The 23,877-nt window shown below is 30.9% G+C and overlaps 1 protein-coding gene and 1 long non-coding RNA gene across 4 annotated transcripts in view; one reads left to right on the top strand and one right to left on the bottom strand.

Annotated features, from left to right (window-relative positions):
- Positions 1-23,877, bottom strand: part of LOC726179 (protein sister of odd and bowel-like) — a 131,641-nt gene that overhangs the window by 43,622 nt on the left and 64,142 nt on the right. The window contains exons 1-2 of one of the 3 annotated variants that reach the window (XM_016914563.2): positions 15,682-15,812; positions 15,289-15,407 (exon numbers count right to left, since the gene is read on the bottom strand). The exons of 1 other annotated variant lie outside the window; for it this stretch is intronic. The gene's annotated coding sequence lies outside the window, so the exon portion shown is untranslated. Of the gene's footprint in view, positions 1-15,288; positions 15,408-15,681; positions 15,813-23,877 lie in introns of those variants that run through there. One more of the 3 variants, XM_001121936.5, reaches the window with a different exon arrangement.
- The window catches only part of LOC107965098, an 89,060-nt gene continuing 81,020 nt past the window's right edge, over positions 15,838-23,877 (top strand). Inside the window, exons 1-3 of the long non-coding RNA XR_001704591.2 lie at positions 15,838-16,206; positions 16,296-16,396; positions 17,952-18,035. This is a non-coding gene — a long non-coding RNA (uncharacterized LOC107965098). The remainder of the gene's footprint in view (positions 16,207-16,295; positions 16,397-17,951; positions 18,036-23,877) is intronic.

The raw sequence follows: 23,877 nt of genomic DNA, 5'->3' as shown, positions 1-23,877 counted from the left end.
AAACCGTGCATTCTTCATTTTGAAACTATTCGAGACAAACTATTATAATTAAAACTAAATTTTAAGTTACATCTATACGATCCTTGATAGTTTTCAAATTCTTTTTCAATTCGTTTCTTCGAAGACTTTTTTGAATAAAAATCCTATCCAATACCTTATAATTTACCACAATTTGTCACGATTTATAAAAATAAATTAACACCGACTTTAAAACCCTTTAACAATAAATCCAAATGTAATCGTAAAACGATCGGAGCAACATTGATAAAAGGATAAGGAAGAGATAACGCATGCAAATAAGTGCATACAATTGAGATGGGCTACACGATGGCAACTAACCGTGCAGAAAGTTATACGCTAAAGAGAACATTAAATAACTGCACAACTCGCGGAGGCCTTAATAACGAACTTGTTAAACGCATCCATCTTTCCACCTCCCTCCCTTCCCTAATTCAACCTATCTCTCCACCTTTCAGAATTTGATCGATCGTTATAGGTCTAAAATTATCGAAAACAAATAACGGTCCCAGGCGAACTTTGGTGGAAGTTCGCGTCTGCGAAACCGGTACTTATCTCCCGATATTATACACCGGCATGTACCGTTGCGTAACACCCGTTTCAGATGTGTAGACCGCCTGCCATTTATAAATTTTCCGGGCCCTTATGCAACCGATGCTCTCCAGAAGAGGCGAGGGCACGCACGACACGCACGCGATTTTTATTTTCCGAATCGACGACGAATTTTCATCCCGTAAAGTGTGAAATGTCGGTTGAGGTTAATGGTTGTCGATGATGGAGCACGTTGCGAGCTTGATTGGAACTATCGCGGGACTGAGGTTAATCGTGACTGATAAACTTCAGCGGAGATTCACGATTTTCCTTCAAGAAAATTCCCTTATCGGAGGAGATACGTTTAATTAAACGAGGATTAAAGACGAGGTTGATTAGCGGTTGCTCGTTTTATTTACGACGTGATTTCTTTCAATATTGCTTGGAGGATGCTGCCAATATTGATTAGGATAAATGTCAAATGATAGTTCTTCTTACTACGTACACCATTATGGTCTATTTCGGGTTTGTTCTCTTCGAAGAAAGTGTCGAAGATTTTAATTGAAGAAAAATAATAACTTCTTTTTATCGTATTGTATTGAATACAATAATTTGTATTAAAATATTATTGTATTAAAATCGAACAATATTGTTTACAATTTTGTCGCGTTTTCCACCCTCTAATATTTTTTTATTTACAAATTTTATCTATAATAGTCTTTTAACTTATTTGTAATTATTTGCACGATAATTTTATTAACTTATTGAACGATATAATATTCGATAGCGGAGCGAACAGAAACACGACCGTTCCGTTTTGTGTTTAGAAAGCGACTCCGTAAAATCAAAACAAATTCGCATATTAATGACGATCGATGTTATTATTTCCCGTGTTATTATAAGCCGCGATTTTGGCTTTAATATTTCACATTGTGATTGTTTAGAATATTATTATTACAATTATAATATTATTCTACATATTAATATAATATTCTAATATAATATTATAATATTATAATATAATATTATTCTTATATATTATTTATACAATTTTTAAAATTTTTTTATATAATTTTTACAATCTCGCGTGTTGTAAAATTTTTTTTTGCACAATTCTAATGCTAAAAACTTCAATCAACGAATGAAATATTAAAACGAAGAGAATTTAATAATTTCGAGAAATTTCGAAATAAAAAAGAGAAAAAAACTTTAAAAAAATTTCGAAATTTAATAATACAAATTAACCAAATAATATTGTAATTGTATGTAATATCTTTTTACTTATTATTTTGTTGCGTTTTATCTCCGTAACGTTTTTTTATTTACAATTTTGTTTACATTAATTATTTAATTTATTTATATTATTTATAATTACACGATAATTTATTAATTTATTAAACGATATAATATTCGATCGCGGAGCGAGGAGAAACACGACCGTTTCGCTCCGTGTATGGAAATCGACTCCGTAAAATCAAAACAAATTCGGATATTAATGACGATCGATGTTATTATTTCTCGTGCCGCGATTTATTTTGATTCAATATTTCACGTTATATTATTACTACTCATATTATTATATATTATTTCATTTATATAATTTTTAAAAATTTTTTATATAATTATTATTACAATTTCGTGTTGTAAAATTCTTTTTGCACAATTCTTACGCTACAAAATTTCGATTAACAAATCAAATATAAGAGAATTTAATATTTTCGAGAGATTTCGAAATAAAAAAGAGAAAAAGAAAACTTTGAAAATCTCGAAATTTAATAGGAATAAATTTTTTTAAACGTAAAGTTTAAGAAATATGTAAGAAAACAATAGAATTCGAGGTGAAAAATCTGGAATCATTTCTCGAAACGATATTTATCCCCCTTAAAATACAAACACTTTATCGAAATGTTGCAAAATTACAAGCGGAAACAGGTACAAGTGTTCATTATTTCGTGCGAGCAGTCCTTTCGTCCACGCGCTCCTTATTCATTTCCGCTGCGCGACCACGAGCGTACGCGAGCTCGCATGTGCCTCGCATTTTCCTCGGCTATCTATTTAGTGTTCACCACGGCATAGAAAGTATTTCATGCCGAAACAGGTCGCGGGTAACATTATCAGACTGGAAACCCGTTTCGACGAAATTTTCCCCCGACCGCAGATCGAATCGCATTCCTGAAATTAATCTCCAATTGATACAGCGGACGTGTTTCGGGACGAATATTCTTGGACCAATGACACGATTGCGTCAAGAAATATTATAAGAATTTGAGGAGAGTTAAATTTTTTTTAACAAGATAAGATGTTAAAATAAAAATGTCGGTTGAGAAGAATGTGCTTGTATAAATGGATAAAATCGATCATTGCTTTGCAATAAATATTGAATATATATATATTGTAAGTGTTGCATAATTTCAAAAGAATTTGAAGTTTGAATAGGATCTCTTTGTCGATGGAAAAAATATCTTTAATAACACGTTTTAATAAAATATTTAGAATATTGAATACTTAGAGATGGTAAAAGGATTATTGGAAATTATTTTATGCTCTAAAATCTTAACAATGAACGAAAATGAAGAAGAAAAGAAAGTAAAAATATAATGAATAGCTGGTCCAAAATGAAAAAAAAAAGAAAAACTAAATGAAATTGTTACATAAATCTAGAAGAAACAAATTTCCCGAGATACACTCTCTAATACACTCTAATAAAACTTTCTTAAAACGCACCTGACATCCCGAGAATCCTAGCATATCGAGGCAACCCATTAACAACCCCATATAAGTAGAAATAACATCAACTTCTTGCGTACATCCAGTATTTCGCCGCTATTTAAAAATCCAGCAACGGTTCAACACAATTTCCCAACCATGCCGCAACCCAATTTACGCCAATTTAACAAGGAGACCCAGAGGTCTGCTTCAAAGCAGTCCCTAATTTTTATCGTGACACGAGTTCGAAGAAATTTCTCGCGAATTAATGGCGAACAGGAACACATGTTCCGCAAACTGGTATTTGTACGTGTATAAGTACATGTATACTATTAGTATCAGGACAGTTTAGTCTATTTTTAGATAACAAGTGAACGTTGTTCGTGACAAGCTAACGATTAAAAGTAACTCTTTAATTGGAATTGAATGACATCGAAACGGATTATAGATTTCAATTGCCACTGTATCACAATTGTATTACAATTGATACATTGTGATTATCATAATGATAAGGAATAGATGTCGTGATTGATCCTTTTTAACTAATAAATGAATAATTATCCCAATAATATTTGAAAACATCGAGAGAAAAGTGCAAAAATGAACTTCGACTCAACGTTAATTTGCCCCATTCTTTTCCTCTCATTTATTAAATTATCATTCATTAATACACTTCTAATAAAAGGAAAGAAACATGGCAACAAAACCATAATTAGAAAAAAAGAAAAACAGTAAACTACCATTAAGCCCATAAAACAAAAGTGACTAGTAGTAGCCATAAATCATTCACGACACGAATTGTCAACAGGAATATCCAGAGCATGACCCGCAAAAGCGTATTTCATATTCGACGAAAAATACCCTGTCCCTGTTATTCGAAATTTTCTAATTAAATTACATCCGGTGGAAAAAAAAAATAATAAAAATATCCGGATAAATTCAAAAAGTACAATAGGCGTACGTGCCGATCGACCGATTGAGCCGATTCCACGAACGCGATTGAAAAAGCTTGGAAAGCTATGGAAAAACAGAAATTCATATTTTACATGGTGGCACGTTAATTCTCGATTCGAGAAACGATAACGCGGTGGATCGAAACGATGATATTTCGTGCATTTAGCGATGTGGACCCCGATCGGCCGATCGACGGGGACAACATTCCATTTACCAGGGTTTCCGACAATTACGTATAGCGATACACCGGCTTACGCTTGCGTATCACGGTTCTTCCATGTCCTCGCATTAGCCGTGACTACAATTATGCCGCTTCGTAACGGTATCTTCATTTTCTCAGATGTCTTTCGCGGTGCATCCATCGCGCGATACACCTACTTTACATTCCCCTTACATTTCGCGTTTTCAGTCGATTTTCACCCGTGATTTCCTTAAACGTGCTTTCATCGAGCGTTAAGAATAAACGATGTACGGCGTTTCATTGTTTCTTTGCGTTGAAAGGAGGATGGAATTATTAAGATAAATTTTCTCGAAGGGGAATTTTAATTTCAATTCGTTTTATTATTTTATTTTATATTAAATCGATGATTTTTGGGCATTAAGGTGTTATTTGAAAAATTGTTTTGATATTTGGTTTTCTATTTTGTGGTATTTTTTTATTTCTTTTCAAATTTTCTTTCGAACTGACTAATTTTTTTTAGTTTTTCCTATCTTTTCTTTTTTTATCGAACAAATTAACTGTCAGAATTATGTATATTTATATAGTAACGCGTGATGTCATAGAATTTAATTGCTAAAATATCCTTGTAATAACAGGATGAGGAATGAAGAAATATCTCTTGAATCGCATCTGAGGTCAATTGATTAGTATATTTTTAGTCTTCTATTATTCTGTTTGTACAAAACCGGTCGTATGTATAAGTTTTTGTGTGAATTTTTAATCTGATGTAATTTTTATCTCCATTATTCTTGAATAATATTTTTAATAATACTAAAATTATTATATAGATTTCTATCGGGTGAAATAACACAGTATGAAAGATTTTTATATCCAAGAAAATTATATTTATCGATTCAATTTAATTAATTTTTCTAAAAATTATCCCGAATTGTATCCTTCCATCATTGACTAATAAACTAAACATTGAATCTCGAATCTATCTATTTATCCATCTAAAAATTTATTATTTCATTTAGACGTAGAATAAAGAATTAATATTACAAAAAAAACTACTAACTTCACTGAAGAAACTACAATTTTATCCATGTCAACATTTCCAGTAATTAGAAAGACAGCGTAAAATGCGATAGCGCTCACGCGCTGTTCCATGACAGATTTAATATTCGTACGTGTATAATTTTGCTTGCTTTTTTTCCCCCCTGGTCACGATGTTATCGAAACTCGTTAAACCCAACTATACAATTAAACAGTTCGACCAGCAAAACTGTGTTTCGAAAGCATTTCTTTCACCGAGGAAACTGTAATATTGATGGCGTTGTTTTTAATATGAATTATCGAGAGGATTCATTCGTTTAACGATCTTTCCTTTTTTAATAACAATTAATGGAAGAAAAATATAGGAATTTAAAAATAATTCGTAATATTTAAACGGGGAAACGTGTATATTTAAAAATGTCACGAAGATATCATTGAATAAGAATTTCGTGCAGAAGATCAAGTTAGTGCCTAATTATTGTAATTGTAAAAAAAGAATCCTGGAATTATAGCAATTACGTAAATACGTATAAATTTTCGTTAAATAGAGAGCCAGCCTCTTGAATTTTAACAGGGATTAAAATTTCATGTTGAAATTCGCGAATCGTTGCAGGATCGTTTTATACATAAAACAGCACAGATTATGCTTAAAGATAACAAGTATTTTATGGTATATTTAACATTCATATTTAACGCGTTACGTCTTCTTTTTCATTTGTTACACGCTGACGTTGCTTTCCAGTTCAACTTGGCTTCGTACCAAGCATATAAATTGCAATGGTAATGGGCAGTGATTTGTAGTTGATTCGAAATTTAACTCAAAATTCCAGACTTTCTTAAAACTCAATACGTAAGATGATTTATCGTTGCACGCGTGCAGAGATCATTTGTCATACAAAAATTAGTCTAAAATCTGGAATGAAATATGTAAAAAAAAAAAAGAAAAAAAATTTCAAAGAGGAAGGAACGAAAAAAATTTTGAAATTAATGCAATCATGAAATTGATGCACTGATGTTGTAATCTTGCTGTTTATCTTATCTCATTTGTATTCATTATAGAAATTATTGAAAATATTTCATGTTGCATTTTATGTAATTTAATTTTATTTTGTTTAAAATTTTAAAGATGAAGATATTAGTCATTGTCTATAATAATATTTAAATAATTCTACAGGATACAATATTAAATTATTATTATTAATATTTTTAATGCTACAATTTTGATAATGGAAAACGTATGAAACTAATTTTCATTCACTTATAAATAAATAATTCTTGCTTATCAAAAAATACAAATTGTTTCCCTTGTATTATTATTCATAATTATAATTTTAGATATTTAAATTATTTTCCCACAAAGAATTGCAGATTTAATAATAGACGTAAAGATATTTAATATTCACGTGTTTAATCACTGTATCATAACTGTAGCTTAATTTTATTATTCGATACATACGTACACACGAACTTCTAATTTCATCTTAATTCGAAAGGTTCAAACTAAAAAGTTTCACCTAAAAAAATTTCCAAGATTTCTACATTATTCTAAATTATTCAAAATCTAGATAATGCATGTTTGCTTAATGACTCGATCACAAATTAATTACATGCTGCAACAACGCGTAGCTACAAAGGAATTTTCTAAGTTTTTTAAGAATCATGCAAAGATGCGAAGAAAGTGCAATACTATATCTATATAAAATTTTAACATCTACTATCATCATTTAAGGAATTCGATTTAATAAATAATAATCTCTGCAAAATCCGATATTCTTTTTCTTTTTATGTTTTTTATGTTTATATGCTTTTTTTGCTTTTCTCATTTATGAATCAGCCTGAATATTAAACCATCTATTTAATAAATATTCAACAACAACTTAAATGTTTTTAAATAATTTGATAGTATTTTCTATGTTTTGAAAAACGATTACCAGAATATTTTTTATTTCTTAAGGATTTAAATTTTATCAAAAAATATAAAATCCTATTCTATCTGTCATTTCTAATTTTTAAAAATTTTAATTGATTTTCTGCTAAACTTTTCTATTTATTCTTTCTATTATTACAAATTCATCCCCTTCATCAACATCCTTCACAAACAAACCAAAGCAAAATATTTTTAAACATCCATATTATAAAATGTTGTTCCATTTTACAATAAAATAAAAAAGAAACAAACAAAATTATAAATAAGAAAAATAATTATATCCTATGCAAACAAAAGCTTAAATTTTAAAGTGAAAATAATCGTTTCTATTTCTAATTTTTAACAAATTCATTCATTCGTTCGTTCATTCTATGGGTAAAGGGGTTGGCAAGTGCCATTTTACCCTACCGTTGTACACTCTGTCTCGGGTTCAAAAGCAGGTGTGCAATTAAGGATCGCAAAACTGTGTCTGGAAAGCGTTTCTTTCGCCAGAGAAACCAAGAAGCTTAAAACATTATAGAAGCGTTCGTAAATTGATGGTATCGTGTTCGCGTTCGTTAACGATTTCTTCTTTGGATAATTGCGCGGCAACGGGGAGCTTTGGAAACTCTTTAAATTATAGTGATTACGTAAACGTGTGTATCACGTGGAAAGATGGACGCACCGGTATAGACCGTGGCAAGGAATTAGAAGAAAAATTGAAATTTTATATTTTATGGAGAGGAAATTAAGTATTAACCCGTGGTTAACGAGGCAACGTTTAATGCGTTAGATGCTGTCTTTTTTTTCTTCTTCTTCTTCTTCTTTTTCCACGTATAATAATCTTGTGTTTGCCGTCCTCGAGTTAAAAGCAGATGTACTATTACCCACGTTCGACATGTTCGAACCACGCCTCGATAGTGTTTCGTTCGAGCAAAGGCTCTGCGAAAAGTCTCGAATTCTATTGAGAATTTTTCACGCGTAGAACCGGCTCAGTGGTTGAAATTGAACAGGGGAAACATTCGAAATTTAACGATTGCTCACGATTTTCTCTTGAATGAATTTGATCATTGTTTTTCGCCTTTTTTCCCTTTCTTTTCTTCTCGAAGAAATGTGATAATGTAACCATTTAACTTTAATCAGATTCAGTGATTTATTTAAATAAATACAATCAATAAATCGATAATGATTGAATAAAATTTTGAAATGTACCAGTATCATGAAGGAAACAAAATTCACTTAATTGCACATAATGAGACTGATAATATATCTAATATAAGATATAATAAGATTGTAATTATACATTTAGTTTCTATGGAGTAGCGAATTTTTTATCAAATTAACCTATAATTAAATAAGATAAATCTTATATTGCATTATAATACGTATTTATTATCAGACATTTTTATTCTCAGCTTCTCACCTCAGCTATAATTCAATGATATAAATTGGCCAATATAAATCTAAATATGTCTTAAATCTAAGCTAATCAATCCCTTATTAATTAATAGATATCCATTATTCGTTATCAGAGAAACAACAACACGCCTTTTTCTTCGTGTATACTAACGTGAAAATAATTCTTACAAATTTTAAACATCTAAATATTTTTCCAAATCGTTTTTTCCATATTCCAATCTCTTTGATTGAAATCTTCGCGCAATTTCATTACTTCAATCTCGAATCAAACATCGAATATGAATTAACGTAATTATCTAACTCTCTGTGATCCTTCTCTCCTCCCCATGGACATTGACTTAATTAAAGAATAAAATCGGTTCTGTGGAGGAAACGCCTCTGCCGCGTTATATAAATTTCGAGATGCAAGGGCCGACCTTTTATCGAACCGAAAGCCAATTTACCAAATCAAATACAATAACCGGTGATAATTTAGCGGCGAGCTAATTACGCGTCAACGTCAAACCGTGAAAGGTATGAAAGTGTACGCACTGGTGAGCTGTTAACCGGCCGACGTGTTATCGGAACAGGTGCAACTTCTGAAATGGGACTCGATTATCCGTTTAACCGATTAAGCCGTTTTCATCGAATGCCAGCGTGAGAATTACGAGACTTTTGGAATGGAATCGATTGTGAATAATTATATCGTGTATAAAGTTGCATATTGAAGAAAGAAAGATCGAAAACGAACACGTAAAAATTGAGTTAAGAAGTAGAAATAAAAGAAGAAACTCATTTTTCGGCTAATAAAATTAATATATAAAATAAATTATTATATAATATTAATTTATATTAAAATTATATAAATACAGATAATTTGATTCGAGATTCTTTGACTTTCTGGATATTCGAATTGGGAATTCGAAGATGAAGTATTTGGAAGAGATTAAGATTGCTTCGAACAATTTTGATTTGATAAATAATTCTCCAATAATTTCTATGAAAATTGAATCTCAAGAAAATATGAAGAATGAAAAATTCTTACGATACATAGAAGATATAGATGTTTATTAATTATTTCTATTACCGATATATGCCGATCTAAATGCGGATAAGAGATTCACACCAAGCCAAAAATAAAGAAGATTTAATTTTGATATACCCTTTAAAAATACCACCTCACTGATATACACATAGCTTTCTTATTTTTATATTTTTAATTACCAATTAAATCTTTTTCAGAGAGCAACATCCATACTCCTACAATTAACAATATTCAATTGTAATTACAAAGGATAATATTATAAAAAGAAGTTTCCCTCCCATACATAATTTTTAATCAATCCAACATGATCGTCGAGAAATTAACAAAGTTGCTCAGCCTGCGTGGCACGTTATATCGATAATTGCGAGCAATGGTATCGAAGGTGATGTAAGAGTTCCGTGTTCCCGTGGCATATATGGAGCCAGCTATGTAAAACACACCGCATACTCACACCTTTGAGCGAGCCTCTAACATACGTATAGCTCTGCCCACGTATATACGTATCCTTTTGCTCATAATCGTACGATATATATATATACCTACGTCGAATCTGGATGTCGATCTACACCAGAGATACAACCAGATCCGATTGATCCCATAAATCTAGCATGGTGGTGAGCCAGACGTCCTTGTCACTCCCGGCTGGACACCCGGTAATATCGTCAGGTTCCATGTGGACCGATGTACACCCACCGGTAAGATCCGATTTACATCGAGCTTACACGTAGAAAATGTGTAAGCGATAAGCCAGCCTCAATAAGATACGCTCGCCTCTACGATACACAGTTTTTTGTCTCAAATGTATTCGAATGAAAAAAGAAGCTCATTTTTGGGCTAATAAAATTACGATAATTTGATTCGAGATTATTTGACAGATATTCGAATTGGAAGATGGAATTCGAAGATTTTGATTTGATAAATTATTCTCCAATAATTTCTACGAAAATCGAACGGATAGAATCTCAAGAAAATACGAAGAATGAAAAATTCTTATAACATGTATAATAATTTATTCAATCGAATACGAAAGAATTTCCATATCCACAACAATTATACCCAACAATCCTATCTTCCTCGAATAATTATTCCTTGGAAAAAAAAAAGCGGAGCAAGTTCTCTTAACGACTGTGAAATTACCTATCTCCTGGCTATATGAAATTCAATCTGAAAGGAAGAACAAAAGAGAGAGAGATTGCGCCTTTGCATCACACCACACGTTTCCATCCACTGGCGAGAATCGTCGAGGAAGTTTCACGCTCAGCCTCCAACTGTCAAGCGATTCGAGATAAATCCGAATAGAAAGTAAGCGGAGAGGTCTGTCGATCGTTTCGCCGATCGAGAGCGAGCCGAACGTTTCGAGTTCTGACACCGGAGGCGGGGGATTATTTTTAGAACGAGTGAAAATCGAAACGCGCGAGCACACGCGGCGAAGGATAGTCGGTACCGCTAAGCGGTGTTACTCAATCAAAGGCGGTGGCCGTTGCTGAAATGAAACCATGGGCTGCAAACCCGTTTCAAGGGCAGGGTCGCGAGAATAATGGTGACGAGCGAGCACTGAAACGAAGTTAAAAGAAAAAAAAAAAAAAAAAAAAAAAGCAAGGAACATCGTTCCTTCGATACCTTGCAGAGGAAGTACATATATATATAGGGTGATCTTAAAAATTAATAGTGGATGCTTTGGTGATTCTCTCGATTTTTGAATATTAATATATTAATAATTTTGAATTTGGATTTCATTCCTCGAGTTTCTTTAATATCATTAAGAATTTGATGGGAATATGAATGGAAGGAAACAAAAGATATTTGAAATATTTTTCTTTCCAATACTGAGAGTTCATGTGAGAGATATTAATCCTTGTCCCCAATTTTTAATTTCAAAATGATATAATACTCTACATCGTTCCTTGGAGAATTGAAGAAGGGAGAATTTATAAGATAATTTTGAAAACATAATGGATATTTGATTTTTTGAATATGAGTATTGAATATTAGTATTGTGATGAGAATATAAATGGAGAGATGGATGTTTAATTACTGGGAGTCTATAATTAAAAAAATATTAATCCTTGTCCCCAATCTTTAAACATTGAATTTGTTTAATTCAAAATATCTTTATATAACTCGATTATTATTTGAATTATCGACGAGCCAGATTGAAACGAAATCTTTGTATAAAATTCATGATTTGAATTATCGACATTCGATCGAATTTTATTTATTAAATGTACGTAATTAAAATAGAACAGGTCTTATCAGAAAAGGAGATCATTTTCTTTACGGATACTTTATATTCATAGCCGATATAACTCTCGCACGTGTTTGGCTTGCACGGTCTCTCTCTCTCTCTCTCTCTTCTTCGTCATCCGTTGACCCATGACAGGATACATAAATTCCCGTTAATAATTTCTCCGATATCACCGGGTCATCTTGTTTGCACTCGGAATGAAAAAGAAAAAAAAAAAAAAAAGGAAGAAACGGCAGACGAAGCGATCAAATCGGTATTTCTGATTTTATATCGATTTATAAAATTATTAAGATTTTAATTTATGGTTATGGTATTATGCTATGGTATTTATTGTTATGGTGTCCTTGATAAATGATCACTGATCACGATAGGTTAATGATCGTTCGAACATGATTTTAATTAATTAACCGATCTGTCCATTTCACGCATATCTCATCTATCCTTCGTGATAGCTATCCTATATTTATTAGACGATAACGAACAAACGAAAAATATTTCTAAACGACTCTGAATTTAAACGAATATTTATCATACCATGATTAAATTCCATAGGATTTTTATCTTACCAATATTAATTGTAAATATTTATAAATTGTTGTTACAATTTTTGTTCCAATTTGACAAGACAAGATTGGAATTAGAGAGAGGAAGATTTTTCTAATTCTGAAAAAGAGGATATGCTTTTGAACGCGTTGCCTATCCAATACGAGTGAAACGAGTGTATCTTCGAATCTGTCAAGCTTTCTAATACTGAAATAATATTAACGCGCTTATTGAATTAACAACAATTCAATAATAAATCAATAGAGACAGACTATCTTTTCTTTCTACCTCTTCATAGAAGCAGTCCTTGACATTCTACAAGTTGCTCGCAACAATATTCCACGGAGGAGGAGAAGACGAAACGAGATAAAGGAAAGGAAAAGTTTTTATTTTGATTCATTCGAATCGTATTTTAGAACGCAAAAATTATGAATCTATCGTGAAATAAATATATTCTCCCCTCACCCTCCTCCCTGCTCTGTTAAGGATCCAGATTCGTCGATCCCTGGATTCTTCATTAAGTCGCATGATTAAACTAGATCGAATGAAGTTAAATCCGGTCTGTGACGTGGTAAAATTTATTCATAAATTCACAGCCACCGATACACTCACGCTCGTTCATTTGCATTTTAATTTTCCATCTCCCCCCCTCCCTTCCGTTTCAACTTTTTGTTTTTACCATCACTTTAATTAATCATGTAAGGACGAAAAATAAATAAATAAATAAATTGAGAACGAAGTGAGAAATGCGAATATCGAAATTGTAAATTCGAGAAAAATTGACGCTTTTTTTAATAAGGTATCGCTTGTTTGACAGATATGATACGTTTATTTATTGGGTTTTTCCGTTGTTAAGAAATAAATGGAATACGTGACAATTTTTGTAACCTGTTTCAGTAACAGATTATTTGTAAATTGCAAGAATTGTAAATGGTCTGCTAAGATTTCTTTTTTTTTAAATTTCTTATACGAGAAAACCGACAGATTTGCATTAATAATTTAAAAAAGACAATTAAAGAAACAATGTATTTTTCCTAAAAGTTTTCCGGAATAATTTCTATTCGCTATTCTAAAAAAAGAAAAAAATTTGCATAGAATTTTTTACGAAATATTCATGTAATTATTTAGTCGATATCAAAACATTTATCTCGATTATTTGTTATAAATTAATCCTATTTTTTATCTATGTATGTATATTTTTTAAAGTTGCTAATGACAGTGTAGAAAGAAACACGCAGTGTCGCGGAAATATTCGATCAAGAAATTAATTAGAGCTTGATTTTAACGATTCATCGCGTACAACGTGTTAAAAATCCATTTGTGAACTGTAACGATACGCGTTTCACTCACGAAAAATAAAAATATGGACTAACGACGTGAAAGTTTCATATGCATAGAACGCCAAGTTCAAGATTGAAGAAAAGATAGATTTTTGAAAAAGATTGTCAAAAGAAAAAGAAAGATTAATAAAAAAAAAAAAAAAAAGAAAAAAACGAGAACATATAATTTACAGTTATACTCGTGAGTCACATATGGATTCATTTCCTCGACCAACATCCGCGTCTCGGATGATTGCGGACGTTTGAAATTACCCTTAATCTCTTGTTATAAAAGTATGAACATCTAACGATGATTATTCGCGTTGTTCGAGGATGAATCAGATGAATCAGAATCTTGTGAGATCGGAATCGAACAAGCATTTCACGATATGAATCTATCTGGGAATAGAAGAGAAACGTTGCTCGCATGAATAAGTCGATTTCCGTCTCACAAGGTTTCCATTAAAGTTTTATTAAAGTTTGAAAAAAATTATTATATGAAAAGAAACTATCTTCGTTTGTGAAAAATATTGAAAATTTTCAAATGTTAAGATTTAATTGTTAAGCATTGTATATCATCTTTCTTATTTTCTAAATTATAGATTGTTAGATGTTAGAATAGTTTTGTATTTAATTCTATATAAAGTTGAAAAGGAATATTCATTGTGGAAAAAGAATAGTAATAATAATGTGTCTTCTAGTGAAATCTTAAAAGATTTTATCTCTGATTAAAATGTTCAGAGGTGCAAAGCAACATAAAATTAACACTGATGATATATTACAGATTTATTATTTCTAATGAATCTTTCAAGAATAAATCAAAAAACACAAAAAATATTTAACAATAAATAAGAAAGCGTGACGAGCATTGCAACTAAAGTCTTCACGCTTCGAATTACGATTTTAGACTGATTTATGTATGGTAAGACACACAAATGTATGATTTAAAAAGAAATAGAAAGAAAAAAGGATATAGAAATTAAATTGTAATTATAAAAGTAAGCATAGTTTTATATCAAATCACACTAAAATTGATAATTTCTATAAAATGTCTTCTTAAAGTCAATCAATATAATAATATAATAAAATTTTAATTATCAATTACCTACTTATATATATATATATATATATATATATATATATATATATATATATATATATACACACACACATATATATATATTAATTAATTATAAAAAATATTCTAATTAAAATAAAATATCTAATTTAAATTATTTTAATTCTAACTTTAAAACATTAAAACTTTTGTAACTCATAATTTTTGAATTAAATAAAAATACAATTATTATTTTTCATAAATCCAGAAAAATAAGTTATTTAATTCTTTGATATTTTATAAAACATAGTAAAACTATATATTATTATAAAATTATTTTAATTAAATACCTTTTTTTCATGTTGACTCCTCATTTCAAACATCTTCTTCCGGAATTGGAGGCAATATTCTTTTCATAATTTCGCGCCATTAGTCGCCATTAATATGGAAGTCACGTGATATCCGCCCTCTTGTAGAGAAGATAGAATAAATTTGAGAATCGTTTAACACGATATTTAATTAAGCGAGTAGAGTGATTAATCTTGTTTAAAAGAAAGAGAAAACGGAAAAAAGAAAAAGAGGAAGAGAATAATATCACTTTCAACCGCCGTAAACAGCTTCACGTAAACGGTACGTATTATTTATTATCCGGCGATACGATGACGACGTTCAAGAACGAGCCGATGTGTTCCGACTATCGAAAAAGGAAGTGGGCGATGACTCATCCCGTAAACTTGACTTACCATGTGGTCTAGAGTATCTGTTGTCTCTCTTGTTCACCCATGAATATTTATTGCACCACACAAAACAATTTGTTAATATTTTTTTCCCGCGTTCTTGAAGCACCATGCTGTCCGACACACTACGCAACGACACTACGCACATGCGCGGGGGTAACACTGCGCAACGGCGCGTCGCATATGCGCGGGGTCGATGCGCGCATGATGCGCGCGCATTGAACGAGAGCGTCCTTTTTCGCGCGATCAGCGACGCAATAAATTTCGACACTACGGACGGTTATCCTGACAGAAAGTAATTTGTCCATTAATTTCGTTTTGTGTTTGTCTTATTGTGCAAGAATGTGTTATCAAGGAAAGGAGGAACATTAGTGTGAATAAATTTAACGTTGGGGTTCGTTCGCTGTGAAATACGAAGCATGATACGAAGCAGCCGGCGTTTAGTCCTTCAAGCTACACGATGGAAAGTATACAAAAAGTGGGGAGGCTATTGATGCAGTTCACTGCGTGAGAAAGTGAACATCGATCGAGGTATAGTATGGAGAAACTTTCGTAAAATTTTGCTATATACGCTTGGTTAGATTCGTTGGTGAATTACGTTAGGTTATGTTATGTTGCAGAATGAGATATCTAGATGCTAGGAGCATGCGTTCATAAAAAGAGAAGCTGTGGCACGTTGACCATTCCGAATCGGAATTTTCTACACTATCACAATCGTAAGGTAATACTGATTTATTTCGTCGTGTCGGAACACGTTGAATACATATAATAGTGTAGGGTGAAAGTGGAATCAATTGCGATAGGAACAATTCCGAAATTGTTACATATTATTCTTTAAATTAGTATTCTAACGATGCGATAAATATCGTAAATTGCTGGAAGCGTTGTTGAAATGTGAGGGTTCAAATTATAGTTATTGCGATAATAATAGGGAACATATATAAAAAATATTACATATTAAAGTGAAATTACCTCAAATATTACATATAAAATATCAAACATTTAAATTTCATAAGGAAAAAGGCTATTTAAATAAATAATAAGCATTGAAAGAAATATATATATTAAATTCTTTTTGTTTTAATTATATCTATTGCATGCAAATATGAGCAATTCCATTTTCTTTATTATAATATCCCTTATTTTATATATATATATATATATATATTTCTTAAAAGAATATATTATTCATTTTTATTTAAATGAATTTTAAAAGCTAATTAAAAATTATTCAAACTTATGGAATAAGAAAAGAATAAGTAAGGTTACTTCATAAATTTTATCAGTTGTTAGTTTATTAAAATTAAAAATGCAATTATTTATAAAAAAAACTTTTGTTTGGTTGATCACAAAATATAATAAAAGCCATCTATAATAAAAGATAGATATATTACGTAGTTCAATTCATTTTTGAATTCAATGCTTTGAATGAATGCCAAACAACCTCTAATTTACACTAACCACAGCAAATATTATATATAATAAATTGAACAGCATATGTATGAAAGGTAAACACAGGGCTTCGTTTACGACGCACTTAGTCATGTTCGACCACGTTCTCACTTTGAAATATTTGTAAATATTGCGCCTCGTGTGTGTGAAATATTAAAAACAATGGAAAATGACTCGCAATAAGAAGGTATTCTTAGAATATATAGATTCTTAGAATATATAGATTCTTAGAATATATAGATTTTAAGTCTGTTTGAAAAAAGTTTGTTTTCCTTATGAAAGATAAAGTTTGTAACATATTTAATACAAATTCTTCCTGCTTTAGTTTGAAATCTATATATAATTCTATATATATCTATATATAATATATTTTATAATAAATTTTATAATATATAAATTATATAATATTTTAATATTTTAATTACATATAATAAATATGAAATTAAAATATTATATATTATATATATATTATACATTATATATTATATATTATATAAATATAGAATATTATATATTATATATTTAATAATTATTTTGATCATGCAAATTCAAATTATACAATGTTTAATTTATAAATTTTATATCAAATTTAACCTTATTTTGTATTAATAATTTTCTTCTATTTGAGGTAATTCATACAATAAGATAATTTTTTCATAATCTTATGAAAAAATTATAAGGAAATTTATACTTCTAATACAATTATCATTTATCAACAATAAACATTTATAATTCCAAATAAAAAATATTACTTAAATAATTTTCATATTTTAACATTGTTAATACATTATTATATTAATATATTATATATTTTGTTTAAACAGAAAACAAAGTCAGTGAAACAATGATTGCATCGACTAGTTTCTTTTCAAATATTGGATCAACACCCACATTGAAGACAACGTATAGTGAGTTTCAATTCTTTCTTTATCCTTTTATTTTCTGCAATTTACAATTGCCAATAGTATGCATGCCTCTTTATATAAAGTTTCGATGCACGACATACGTATATTATAAATCTATTTTATACCAAAAATTATCCATTAAGCTAAATAAGATAGTTTTTAACATTACAATATCTTTTCCTCGCATAAACTTTATAGTTTGATAGTTCAGGAAGTAATTAAAACTTGCTTATTAAAACTTTAGTATCAGCAAAAAATTAATTGCAAAATAACAACCGAGCATATTACTCAGGGAACATGAAAATAGTAGTATATTTATCGATATCAGAAGCGTTATTTATAATCTTCCTTCAAGATTCTCAAGATAAGGGTTGCGCAATTTTATAGGCACTTGTCCGATCTTTTACATTGACGCGTTTAATTACTCAAATTTCTCACTATAACGCGAGCAATAGCTTAGATAACTTAGGAACTGAATTACGAAAGGATCGTTAAGCGCATAATTGCTGATCACGGATACAGTCATGGTTTGTTACTGAACAATGTGATGAGATAATAATTAATCATTCCTAAGCATGAATAACTTTAACACTTTAGAATTAAACCGAGTAAAATTGAGAAGATTAGTTTCAGATTTTCATCCTCGCTGTTATTAAAAATTTCAAAAATACATATATATATTCAAACCTTCATCTTCGTCTCTATCATAATCATAGCTAATCCACGTGACAAAGCTTACCGCAAACGCGAGAGAAAATTATACCGTGCAGAATTACCGATTTCCAAGCAACCGTTAATAACCGATAAAGTCATTAATCCTTAAGAAAAAAAAAAAAAAGATCCAAAGAATTTAAAAATCATGCTCTGTGCCCAAAGATCACGAGGCGATTGCCCTCGAAAGTCAGGCCCTCGAAATACCTCGCTTACACCCCGCTCCCGATCCTCGGCAATGAACACGTCATGCGAGAGTACTCGAATCGATTTATCTTCGACACCCGATTGATTTATTGCCGATCGAGCGGATCTTATTTAGAAGCGGTATCGCGCAACCCTATCCACGATTCGTAAATCTTTGTAGATGTTCGGCAAGCCGATAAATCACACTGGCTTGCAAACCGTTCGATCCTCAAATTGTTTATAATACGGGCTATTAGCCGGTGTGTAATTGCGTCTCGGATAGATCGAGGGGATACTACATAAATCAAATCGGTTTCTTACGGGGATAAAACGCGAATTTTTTTTGTTAAAAGCGTGTGTTTCGCGGAGAGGATTCGTACAGAAGGGAGGTTTGGATGAACAATCGAAAGGAACGAATTTTCGCGAGCAGGGAGGGGAGGGGAAGAAACCAATGTTCTTTTAAGGTGTTTTATACGGGTCGATTTCGCGAAAGTAAAGTTCGGAGGGGAAGGAAAAGTAAAGGTATACGTGGTGAGTGGCGGTTTATTTGGAAAGGATGATTGATATTATGCGAGGTTTGGTGAATGGTAGGTAGGATGGCGTTATTTAAGGATGCGGGGTGTTGAATGAATGGCGGTTTGGATGAAAAATGAAACGGTAGAAAGTGTGGTGTTGGGTTAAACGCAGCTATACGGTAGGTGAAATGAACATTTATTATCGAAACAGGGGAGGGATACGGTCGTGGTTGCACGAGAACTTGATGCACGTAATTTCAACTTGCGAGCATGAAACAGTACATTGTTCACCGACAACGTCTGTAATGTATTCTCTTTAGGATCTTTCTCTTATTTCATTCCTATAAATTCAATTGGAGGAAATGAGATTTTGACGTATTTTGAGTATTCAACACTTCCTCTTCTCTCATCCTCCAAAATAATTTCATTCCTATAAATTCAATTGGAGGAAATGAGATGTTGACGTATTTTAAGTGTTCAACACTTCTTCTTCTCTCATCCTCCAAAATAACTTTACTTCTTTACCTTCTCCTTTATTAAGTAATTCTTAACTTAATTCTCGACGAGAGATCCGAAGGAGTAAATAAAGTCACGAAACAACCTACAAAATTATCACCAACGTTTCCTCCTCTCTCTTGCATCTTAATTACGTCCCTCTTCCGTTTCCTTCTCCCTCGACTCCTTCCTTCTCTCGCATTTTAACGTAGAGAATCGAAAGAGAATCGAGGGACTCGCCATATTTTCACGCGAAGTCTTATCGAAGCCGGCGACTTGAACGAATAAAAATTTATTCGAAGCGGCGGAAAATAAAAAGAAAGTAAAGAGGTAAAGAAAAAATAAATAAAACGGATAAAATACCACGTCCGTATCTCGTCGAGGGTATAAATCCTTGGGTGGACACGGTCGATCCACCGCTCGATATACCCGGTGAGCATCAAAGAACGCGAAATTCGCCGCGATCGGATCTCTCTCGGTGCAGATTTATTAAGCCTCTCTTTTCCGTTCTGACGACCCGTTAACTTATTATCTTTTCTCTTGTCAATTCTCTCCGATAATTTTTTTAAAAATCGCATCTTATGTTAACGAAATTATATTAAAATAAAAATAATTATATTAAATTATATTAATCTATTTGGAAGTTTGTGGAAAAAATGGGAAAATTTGGGTTTAAGAATTGTAGATTGTAGATTGCTTACTGTAGTTGTAAATTTATTTATGTTAGATTGAATTTTCTTAGTTTCTTTCAGTTTAGAAAGAATTCATTGAATTGTAGTTTCATTCAATAGTTTCAATTCATTCAATTGATCCAATTCATTACAGGGTGTAACAAGAGTTACATTATTGTATAGTTTCCTGTTTGGTTTGTGGAAAAAATGGGAAAATTTGGGTTCAAGAATTGTAGATTGTAGATTGCTTATTGTAGTTGTAGATTTATTTATATTAGATTGAATTTTTTTAATTTCTTTTAGTTTAGAAAGAATTCATTGAATTCTTGAACGAATTAAATGAATTCAAATAATTAAATAGAATTAAGAAAATATTGGCAAGATACAATTTGATAATTATTGAGATTAAGAATTTACGAATTCAAAAATTTTTAAATTTTAATCTCTTATCGATTCTCTTGAAATTTGGATAGTTTTTCAAAATTTTTAAAAACATTATTAATCCCAATCGAATGGATGGATGAAACAAATTAAATAAAAAGAACTAAATAGCCCATTAACATAAAGCATCAATAGTTTCAATTCATCCAATCATTACAGGGTGTAACAAGAGTTATGTTATTGTACGATTTCTTATCTGTTCGGAGATTTGTTGAAAAAATGGGAAAATTTGGATTCAACAATTGTAGATTGTAGATTGCTTACTGTAGTTGTTGATTTATTTATATTAGATTGAATTTTTTTAATTTCTTTTAATTTAGAAAGAATTCATTGAATTCTTGAACGAATATTAGAATTAAATGAATTCAAATAAGTAGAATTAAGAAAATATTGGCAAGATACAATTTCATAATTATTGAGAGAATTTTTAAAAACATTATTAATCCCAATCAAACGAATAGATAAAACAAATTAAATGAAAAAAACCAAATAACCCATTAATGTTAAGCATCAATAGTTTCAATTCATCCAATTGATCCAATTCATTACAGGGTGTAATTAGAGTTACATTATTGTATAGTTTCTTGTTTGGTTTGTGGAAAAAATAGGAAAATTTGGGTTCAAGAATTGTAGATTGTAGATTGCTTACTGTAGTTGTGAATTTATTTATATTAAATTAAATTTTCTTTCAGTTTAGAAAGAATTCATTGAATTCATTGTATTCAACGAATATTAGAATTAGATGAATTCAAATAATTAAATAGAATTAAGAAAATATTGGCAAGATACAATTTGATAATTATTGAGAGTAAGAATTTTTAAAAACATTATTAATTCCAATCAAACGAATAGATAAAACAAATTAAATGAAAAAAACCAAATAATCCATTAATTATTGTTAAGCATCAATAGTTTCAATTCATCCAATCAATCCAATTCATTACGAGGTGTAACGAGAATAGAATTGTCATTTTCGATAAAGAACGATTGATTACAATTCATTAGGCGTCGAAACGGATGAGTGGCATGGCGTGTGACAAACAAGCGATGTTTTGAATTCACGGGGTTCATAATCACGGGGTGGCTCGAATGGTCGTAATTTTGTAATTCGTTCCCGCGAGATTTACCGTGTCCGTGTCCCCCGTCGGTGGGACGCGGCACAAAGAAAACGTAACGCTGTAACGCCGTTAATGTTGAAGTTATGGCGACTGGTAGGGTTGTTAGGTAGCGAGGAGATAGAATCGAAACAGTACGCGTTTAATGTAACTTATGTCTACTGTAAGTACCTAGCAGACCTAGTGTGTCTATTCAAACATTCGAGCTCTGAGCAACGTGAAAAGAATTTTGCCCTGGGATGGGGGGACCATTGTTTCTGAATATCTGTACGGTGATACTTTAGCGTCGAAAGTTCAATGGATTTTTCTTATATATATATATATATATATAAGTATTGTTCTATATAATCATCATAAATGTTACAGCTTAGATGTTGATTCTTTAAACTAAACCAAAAATGAGAACGATGTATCGAAAAATTTTTTAAAATCCTTTTTGAATTGTTCTTAAAATAGGTGTTCGAATGTAATAATCGAAAGGATATTTGGAATAATTTTATTTTTAAAGGCGAGTTTTTAAAAAAAAATTGTCTTGGTCGTAATTTTTTAACATTTATGATTATTTTTTTACTCCAATTCTCTCCTAATTCCCTTTCTCTTCGTTGAATATTGTTTATATATATATATATAAGGAACGCATGGACGTTAGCAGTCGATGGAATGAATGCGTTAACTGGCAATTTCCTCGCGGCGTGTTCTAGGAAATCGCGGTTAAATTACGTCTTTAACCTCAATGGACCTGATTCTTGAGTCGAGACTCGAGCGAATAATTTTTATTCCTATTGCCAGTAGAAGCGTATGATGACGAAGGAATCTCTCTCTCTCTCTCTCTTTTCCCCCTGTCAAATTTGATCTTTTATTCCATTGACGTTGAAAATCGTGTCGATCCAACATCGTTGAGTCGTAAAATCGTCCGTAGAATCGTAAATTTCACAGGATACTCGTGAAAAAAGTGTGTAATTGGACGTATTTCATAATTATATAAAATAATATTTATAAAATAATATAATTCTTTTTAATGATTTCATAATGAAATGAAAAGGATCAAATTATTTTTCATTTTTTTCCTTTTTTCTTTTTTTGTTCCTTTTATATTAGGTAACTTTTTTATGTAACTGACTTTCCTTTCGTTTTTTTATTTCCTTGGAAATTGATATTTAATTTTCGAGTAACGTTACGAACAATTTCGTAAGCTTTTTGTTAATTTCTTCTTTTTCTTTTTCTTTTTTTGGAATATTATTATTTTTAAAAATTGTAATAATATTTCAGTTATACAATCGAGTCGCGTTTTAATTCATCATTTTCTTTTTTCCACGATTCTATTTCTATTATCAGATTAAGGAAAAAAGAAAAGAAAAATATTTATAAAAATTGGCGCAGTCGTAGGTTTAATTTATCATCTCTTACAAGATCTCTCTCGTAGATGATAGATCGTAGATTGTACTCCCATTATCAGATTAGGAAAAAGATTTGAAGAAATGAAGTTGGTCAATAGTTAATTCGATCAATTCTATGGAAATTTTACAACTTCTGTTCTATTAATTTCTATTAATCCAACATACTCGTGATCGTCGTGCAAAATGTAACTTGTCACGTTTTGACCTCGAGGCTTTCAATCATATGTACAACACGGTTAAATCACATTAGCCAACATAGTCTCTTGCGTGAGTAATTGCAACTCATGAGATTTAATGTGTTACTTTTGAAACCT

The sequence above is a fragment of the Apis mellifera genome, linkage group LG10, assembly GCF_003254395.2.
Source record: "Apis mellifera strain DH4 linkage group LG10, Amel_HAv3.1, whole genome shotgun sequence".
NCBI classification, from domain to species: domain Eukaryota; kingdom Metazoa; phylum Arthropoda; class Insecta; order Hymenoptera; family Apidae; genus Apis; species Apis mellifera.
This window is presented reverse-complemented; position numbering and strand designations above follow the sequence as displayed.